This window comes from Panthera leo, chromosome C1 (assembly GCF_018350215.1).
Source record: "Panthera leo isolate Ple1 chromosome C1, P.leo_Ple1_pat1.1, whole genome shotgun sequence".
Classification (NCBI taxonomy): domain Eukaryota; kingdom Metazoa; phylum Chordata; class Mammalia; order Carnivora; family Felidae; genus Panthera; species Panthera leo.
Window position 1 is genome coordinate 31930164 of NC_056686.1, and position 8213 is coordinate 31938376.

At 48.4% G+C, this 8213-nt stretch overlaps 1 long non-coding RNA gene across 1 annotated transcript in view; it reads left to right on the forward strand.

Moving 5' to 3' along the window:
- The window catches only part of LOC122227245, a 44509-nt gene extending 37908 nt beyond the window's left edge, over positions 1–6601 (forward strand). Inside the window, exon 4 of the long non-coding RNA XR_006205937.1 lies at positions 6415–6601. This is a non-coding gene — a long non-coding RNA (uncharacterized LOC122227245). The remainder of the gene's footprint in view (positions 1–6414) is intronic.
- Positions 6602–8213: the final 1612 nt, after the last annotated feature.

Below are 8213 nucleotides of genomic sequence, written 5' to 3' on the forward strand. Positions count from 1 at the left end.
TGTTGGTCAAGCAAGTGCTCAAGTCAGCACAAATTCAAAAAGAAGAGAATTAGGCTCCACCTCTCAATGGAAAGTAGCAAACAATTTGTGGCAGTCTTTAACCAACACACCTCTGATGCCAAAACCTGACAAAGACATTACAAGAGAAGGAAATTATTGTGCAATATTACTCACAAAAAAATGTAAAACTCCTTAAGAAAATATTACCAATCAAGTCCAACAACATATATAAAAGAGAAAACATTATTACTAAGTGTGGTTTATTCTAGGAATGTAAGTTTAACATTACAAAAAAAATCAATCCATTTGGGGTGCCTGGGTGGCTTAGTGGGTTAAATGTCCAACTCTTGATTTCAGCTCAGGCCATGATCTCATGGTTAGTGGGATTGAGCCCCTCATTGGGCTCTGTGCTGACGGTGTGGAGCCTGCTTGGGATACTCTCTCTGCCTCTCTCTGCCCCTCACCCACTCATTCTCTCTCTCTCTCTCTCTCTCTCTCTCAAAATAAAGAAAATAAACATTTAAAAAATCCATTTAATTCACATTAACAGAATAAAGAGGAAAAACCATAACATTGTCTCAATAGATGCAGTAGAAGTACATTTGACAAAATCCAACACCCATTTATGATAAAAAAAAAAAAACCTCTTAGCAAACTGGGAATAGAAGGGATAAAGTATATCTATACTGAACTTACAGTTAATACCATACTTACTAGTGAAAAAAAATGAATGCTTTTCTCCACTTTAGGAACAAGGCAAAGATGCTTGCTTTCATTGCTTCTATTCAACATTGTACTGGAAATTCTAGCTAGCCAGTGCAATAAGGCAAGAAAAGGAAATAAAAGGTATAAGGACTGGAAAGGAAGAAGTAAAACTGCTTTTATTTGTAATAAGGGATCCTTAAAACAACTACCAAGCTCATAAAAGAATTTGACATATTTGCAAGATACAAAGTCAATATGCAAAAATTAATTGCATTTCTATATATCAACAGTAAGCAGCTGGAAAAGGGGAAATTAAAAAAACTTATTTATAATAGCATAAAAAGCACAAAATACTGGGAAAAATAGGAAAAATCATGCAAAAATCTCTAAACTAAATACTATAAATCAGTGTTGAAGAAGACCTAAATAAATGGACTGGTAGACTATGTTTATGGATTGAAAAGCTCAATATTAGTAAGATGTTCGTTGTGGCTAAATTGACCTATATGCTCACGGCAATCTCAGTCAAAGCCCAGTACGGTTTTTTGTTGCCGTTAAGATGACAAGATTATTCTAAAATTTATGGGAACATTCACAGGAATTAAATAGCCAAGATAATTTTGAAAAAGTTTAAGGACTCACCCTAGCTGATCTAAAGAAATAGTTTATACATAACCCACTTTGGGTTATTGGTGTGGACCGGATGAGAGATGATGGGAACTGGGACTCTGGCGAGAGTAAAGACGATGGAGAGAAATGGAAGTTTGGAGCTATATTTTGGAGATGGAGGCAGCACAGTGAGATCTGTAGATGATTGTAAGTGAGGAGTGACGGAAAGAGAAGAACTAAATGTAATTTTTGCTTGAGCAACTGGGTCTTAATGGTGTGACTTAATGAGATGGGAAAAGTGGTGGAGAGAGATGGAATAGGAGAAGTGTTGAGTCTCTGTTCCATGTGTATTAAGTCCGAGAGACCCAGGAGGCCTATATGGGGAGGTTTCAAACAGGCTGTTAAATATATAGGTTTGGAGTTCTAGGGAGAGATCAAGAACTGGAAATATAAATTTTGGAGTCAGTGTAGAAATGACACATATGGGCCTGGGTGAGATCACCTAGCCTGGGGAAGTAGACAGAAGGAAGAGGAGGGAGGGCCAAAGATTATTCCTTGGAGCACTCTCACCTTCAGAGGGAAGAGAAGCAGTAAGGCCTAACTCAGGAGTCTGGAAAGAAAGGTGGGAGGACAGTCAGGAGAATGTGATGCAGGGAAAGTCACGGGGATCGGAGAGGGGAGACGAGAGACATGGGAGGGGAATAACTCACATTGCTCCGTATCTTCCATGTGCCAGGCACTGGCTTGGGACCTTCACGTGCGCTGTCTCAGGACAACCTTGTGCAGTAGGTATTGTTCCTGAGACTCAGATTGATGAACTGACTTGTCCCAGTCTTATAAGCAGGAAGCCGGGAGCCCGGCTCTGCAGCCAGACCTGGCTTTGCAGTTCTTTCCACCAACCCCAAGCTGCTACCTTCTCCCGGTGCCTCCAGCAGAGGGTGCAAGACTAGGGGAAGGTGCTTAACGGTTCCTTGTCTGTAGATTGTTCATCTTTCAGGGTTATGAGGATAAAATGAGATAATCTGTGTTAAGCACCTGGTAGTGCTTGTTTAGCCCTTGCTAAACAGTGACGACTGCAGCTGTATGCACAGAGCACAGAGGAGTCCTATGGTCAGTGAGACCACTGCCGGGGGAAGGGTGCAGGGGAAGGTTGTGATGGGCTTCAGGCTTCCTGGAGAAGATGTAGTGTGAGCTGAGGGCTCCGTGGTTCCAAACACTGGTCTGTGATGAAGTTTCCAGTGGCTCCTGGACCAAATGAGAAAAAGGACGATGCAATAGGTTTTACGTAACGCCAAATGTGTTCCAATGTAAAGGATTGCTCTCTTTGTTTAATGTTTGTTTATTTATTTTTGAGAGAGCGCTCACTCAGGCACGCGAGAGTGCAGGGGAGGGGCAGAGAGAGAGAGGGTGAGAGAATCCCAAGCAAGCTCTGCAAGGTCAGCACGGAGCCTGATGCAGGGCTGGAACTCACGAACCTGTGAGATCATGACCTGAGCCAAGATCAAGCGTAGGATGCTTAACCGACTGAGTCACCCAGGCGAGAAAGGATTACACTTTCTCTTGAGATTGGCCTTCCTACTTCGTTGGTATTAAAGCATTCTTTTTGTGAAACCACGGTGGATAGAGAGTGGTAGTTATATTTTAAATATTGTTCCTGATGAAATGAAAACGTGGCAACCTTCTGTCATTCTCTGAACTTTCTTTTGAAGCTTTTAACTGGTTAATGAAATTCAAAACTATGAGAACCACTGACAGCTGGTGTGGAGAGGGCATTCTTGGCGGAGAGACCTGCATGTGCAAACACAAAGGTGCAGGGAAAAGCACAGTGTATTCTGGAACCGCAAACAAGTAGCAAGAGTAGCAGGGACACCTGAGGAGAGGGGTTTGCAGTGAGTCTGAACAAGGGAGCAGAGGCCAAGTACTGGGGTGGGGTGGTCACCACGCTGAAATCCCCGCCCTCAACCTTTCAAAGGCCCAAAGTGACAGGGGAAGTCCCTCTGGCCTGAGCCTGAGCCCCAGGGCATTCCATGACCGTGCAGGATATGTGCGCGCGTGCTCATCTGTGCACGTGCACATGCGCACAAATCCTTGGTGAAGAAAGGAGTCTCGGAAGAGGACAGCATTAAGGACGAGAGGGGCCTGGCCTAATAAGTGAAGAGACACACAGGATGGAGAGAGAAACCAGGAAAGGCAGTGGGGAGAAAAGGAAGGAGAACCCCAGGACTATCTAAGTTGGGGGAGCAGAGACTGCATGTCTGAGCACAAGTGTGTGTGTGAGTGTGTGTGTCCCTGAGATCTTGCGTGTCTGTGTGTTTGTGCATTTGCACCCTACATAATGTGTGTTTCTTTCTTTCTTTTTTTTTTTTTTAGATTTTTTGATGTTTATTTATCTTTGAGAGAGACAGAGCATGGGCAAGGGAGGGGCAGAGAGAGAAGGAGACACAGAATCCGAAGCGGGCTCCAGGCTCTGAGCTGGCAGCACAGAGCCTGACGTGGGGCTCGAACTCATGAACCGGGAGATCGTGACCTGAGCCGAATTCGGTCACTTAACCGACTGAGCCAACCAGGCGCCCCACGTGTGCCTATTTCTTACACATGATACTTGAAGGTGGACCTGGGGGAGGGCAAGTCCTTGAACCCATGTCCTTGTCAGCCTTGAGAGCACTCCAGCTGGAGTGCGGGGGCGGGAGAGGCCCTGTGGGGCAGGGGTGGCCTTTCCAGAGCCCTGCTCTCAGCCTGGCTCTGTCGGTAGAGGCTCAGTTTGCCTGTCTGCAACGCTCTCCACCCCCCACCTCGGTGTCTCCCTCTGAGGCTGGTCTTGGGCTCCAGATGGCTCAGCTCACTGTGCCTGTGAGCAGACCGAGGTCAGCCTGGCCGCCCTCCTCAATGCCCACCTCCCCCCTGCCTCAGGTCCCCTCTTGCAGGTTTCTCCCGAGTCAGGCCTCTCTGATGGGTCTTGGAGAGCAGGCTTCCCCCTCAGTGCCTTGCCTTTGCCGCTTGGCCTCTTGGCCCACGTCCAGGAGCCTGCCAGGGGGAGTTCAGCAGAGAGAAAAAGTGGGGCAGGGTGGGCAGTTGTGTCTGGGCGTGATGAGGGTACCCCGTGAGTGTGTGTCCGTGTAAGTTGGAGCATGACAGGTGTATCCGTGAGCAAATGGCATGCCCGTGTCAGAGCGCCCCTGGCAACGCTGATGTGTGAGTGTGTGCAAGACAAGACTGTGTGTGAAAGTGGGGGGTGGGGAGGGGCTGTGAGTACAAGCTCACATTTATCAAGCGCCCACTGTTAGGCAGGCAGGATGCTAAGTGCTTCGCTCAGATTATCTCATTTAATAAGTGTGACAGCGTGTGAGAGGGTGAGAGAGGGGCGCAGAGGGCGGGTGGCTGGAGTCCTCGCGCACTGCGCCCCAGCAGAGCCACCCAGGCAGGTGTGAAGCGGGCCTCGGGCCCGTCACCATATGGAGGCCGGCAGCAGGAGGGAAGAGGCTATTCCCTGGGGTCCAGCCCGGCTCCCTGTCCCGTCCTCAGCTCTTCCCAGGGATGGGCTGACTCCCTCCCGGGACAGAAGACTGCCTGGTTCTTGTGTTCCCTCCCACTGTGCTTAGCACGGGCTTAACCAGGTGCTTAACCAGCCCCTATTCTTCCATAGAGGGCGAGGCAGGCCCTTGGAAACGTCTGTGCATTGGTTCAGCCCGGTCCTTACTCTGTAAATGTCACATGAAGGGGAGGAGAAGCCCCATGGGTCAGAAGCCAGGCCTCACAAACAAAGGAAGGAGTGGCTGCAGCTGTCTGAGCTGAGCCAAAACGGCTAAGGTGCCATTAGACTCACCCGAGGCCTCAGAGGCCCCTTCTTTGGCCCATTGCTTTATCCCACTCCCGTTTGGGTCTCAGGTAAGTGAAGGTGCTTGGAAGTGAACACTGGGGTCTCTTGTCACCCCGGTGGTAACACTGCAAGGATTTCTAGAGGAACAGTGACAGGAAGGAGGGGGAGGGAAGAGGGTGGAGGGAGGAAAACCATGGAGGTAAATGGAGTCTCTCCTGTCCCCTGCATCAACCACCCCGTGGGGGCAGGCCAGTTATTCCGAGACATGCTCTACAAGTATCAGAAGACCCAGAACAGCAGCCGTGGGGAGGGCTTCCGGGAGGAAGCTGGCGGCCCTGGAACACAGGATTGCCACAGGGAGGGGTCGGAATTGGGGGAAGAGTTCCAGGAAGGGCCAGCAAGTACGTTTGGGGGTCAAATGCACCTCCGAAAGAGCACGTCACCTCCCACCCCCTCCCTGAGATGGTAGTTTTCAGGAAAATACTAGTATTAGTTTATCATTTGTTGAGTATTTTGAGAGAAATACGATATTATTCCTGCATGAGGAAATCAAGTTTCAGAAAGGCAAAGGTCCTTGTCCAAAGCCTCACACAGAACCAGTGCCGGGATCTGAACCCAGGGCTCGGCTTCAAGCCTCGTGTACTGACCAACTCGTGTCACACTGCTGCCCACGTCTCAAGCCCACCCCTGCTAGGTCTCGGAAGTTGTGGCACCAGCACGGGCCAGGCTTTGGGGCTCAAAACCTCAGCATCCCCTCCACCACCACTTCCAGCAGGTGCCAGATCCTGAGTATCTTTCCTCCTCAGGGTTGCAATCAGACGGCTGTGGATTCCGATCCCAGCTCCATCACTTGTCAGCTGGGTGATCCTGGGGAAGTCACTTAACCTCTCTGTGCCTCAGTTTTCTTTACTGAGGGAAGGAGAATGGCACTTAGAGGATTGTGGTGAGATTTTTTATAAGTTTATTTATTTATTTTGAGAGAGTGAGGGAGGGGCAGAGAGGGAAGAAGAGAGAGAGAATCCCAAGCAGGTTCCGCACTGTCAACGCAGAGCGCGGCTGTGGGCTTGAACTCCCGAGCCATGAGATCGTGACTTGAGCCAAAGTCAAGAGTGGGACACTCAACCGACTGAGCCACCCAGGCGCCCCAGGGTTGTAGGGAGATTTTAACCAGTGAATGCCTGTAAGGAACGGAGCACAATGTCCAGCATAATAGATACTCAGGACACGTGAGCTATTTTTATTTCCACTAAACTACATGCTGTTCTTGTAACTGTCCTATACAGGGACCTGTCACTCCTGCCTCATACCTTGCAGATGAACAAGGCAGACTGGCCGGAAATTCCAGAATACATCATGCTACCTGCACCGGTCTGGCTCAGGCTACCGTAACAAAGCCCACAGGCTGGGGGCTTAAACAATGGAAATTTATTTCCTCACGGTTCTGGAGACTAGAAGTCCAAGATCAATAAAAAGTGTTGGCAGGTTTGGTTTCTCTGAGGCCTCTCTCCTTGGCTTGCAGACACATGGCCTTTCCTCTGTGTGTCTTTTCCTGTCTCTTTGTGTGTCCAAATTTCTTCTTCTTATAAGGGAACCAGTCAGATTGGATTAGGGCCCACCCATATGACATCATTCAACCTTAATTACTTCTTTAAAGGCCCTATCGCCAAATACAGCCACTTTCTGAGGTATTGGGGTTTAGCGCTCTAACATACAAATATTATGGGGGACACAGTTCAGCTCATAATATGACGTTCCTTTTCCGGGTGTTTGCTCGTGTTGCCTTTCTCTCTGCCTGGAACACTGTCCACATTCTCTCCTCCCATCCCCTGAAGACAGCCTCCTACTCATCGTCTAAAACTCAGAGCATCACCACCACCAAGAAGGCTTCCTGGCTAGACTGCTATCTCCTCTGGCCTCCCACAGCACCCTACCCATATCATGGCAGGCACCACACTCTAAGAACTGTCTTTTCATATTGCCTGTCTCCCCTGCTCAGGTAGATGTCTATTGTTTTGATCTGTACAGCATTTTCTCTGCCCCTTCCTCACATGGAAGAAATGACACTCCCACTGGTACCTCCCCTCCTCACGGCCTCATTTAACCTTTCACCTCCTCACAGGGCCCATCTCTCCGGTCACCCTGGGGGTTAGGGCTTCAAGATATGAATGAGGGCAGGAGGGACACAAACATTCAGTCCACAACAGTTGGTGAAAATGTGGAGGAATTAGGACTCTCATATCTTGTTGGTGGGAATGCAAAATGGGGCACCAAATCATGGTTCCTGCTGCTTGCCACTGGGATGAGCATGTGACTCCTTCCTTGAGCTTTTCGTCTGTGAATGCTGGGTGAGAAGATACTTCCATTTCCCCTGGGGTCCAGAACGATGTAAGCCTGGAGCTTTGTGTGGCCGTGCCCCACTCTCCTCCCACCATGAAGGGCCTCAGAGGAAACACCTACTGTGTGCCAGATTCTTGAATGAACTGTAAACATTTCATGTTTCATTTTCTAGTGTTTGGGATAAGTAACACATTGAAATGGTTCAAAAACTCAAAATAATATATAAAGCTATACAATGAGAGTGCTCAGTTTTATTCCTGTTCCTGACCCACCTCCAGCCACATGGCTAATCGCTTTATTTCCTGTAGATCCTTCAAATGGTTATTTATGGCAATATAAGCAAGTAACAATTATATGTGTGTGTGTGTGTGTGTGTGTGTGTGTGTGTATTATTGTCTCTCTCTTTTTTTAAAGCAGTGGCCTTTGGATCTGAAAGTCTGGGTTTCAGGCACACCACATTTTTTCCTGATGTTTTGTTTGTTTGTTTGTTTATTTATTTATTTATTTATTTGAGAGAGAGAGAGAGAGAGACAGAGCAAGCACAAGTGGGTGGGGGAGGGGCAGAGAGAGAGAGAGAGAGAGTGAGAGAAAGAGAGAGAAAACCTCAAGCAGGCTCTGCACTGTCAGCAACGAGCCCGATGTGGGGCTCGATCTCGCAAACCATGAGATCATGACCTGAGCTGAAATCAAGAGTCAGACACTAAACTGACTGAGCCACCCAGATGCCCCTCTCCCTCTTTTGTCA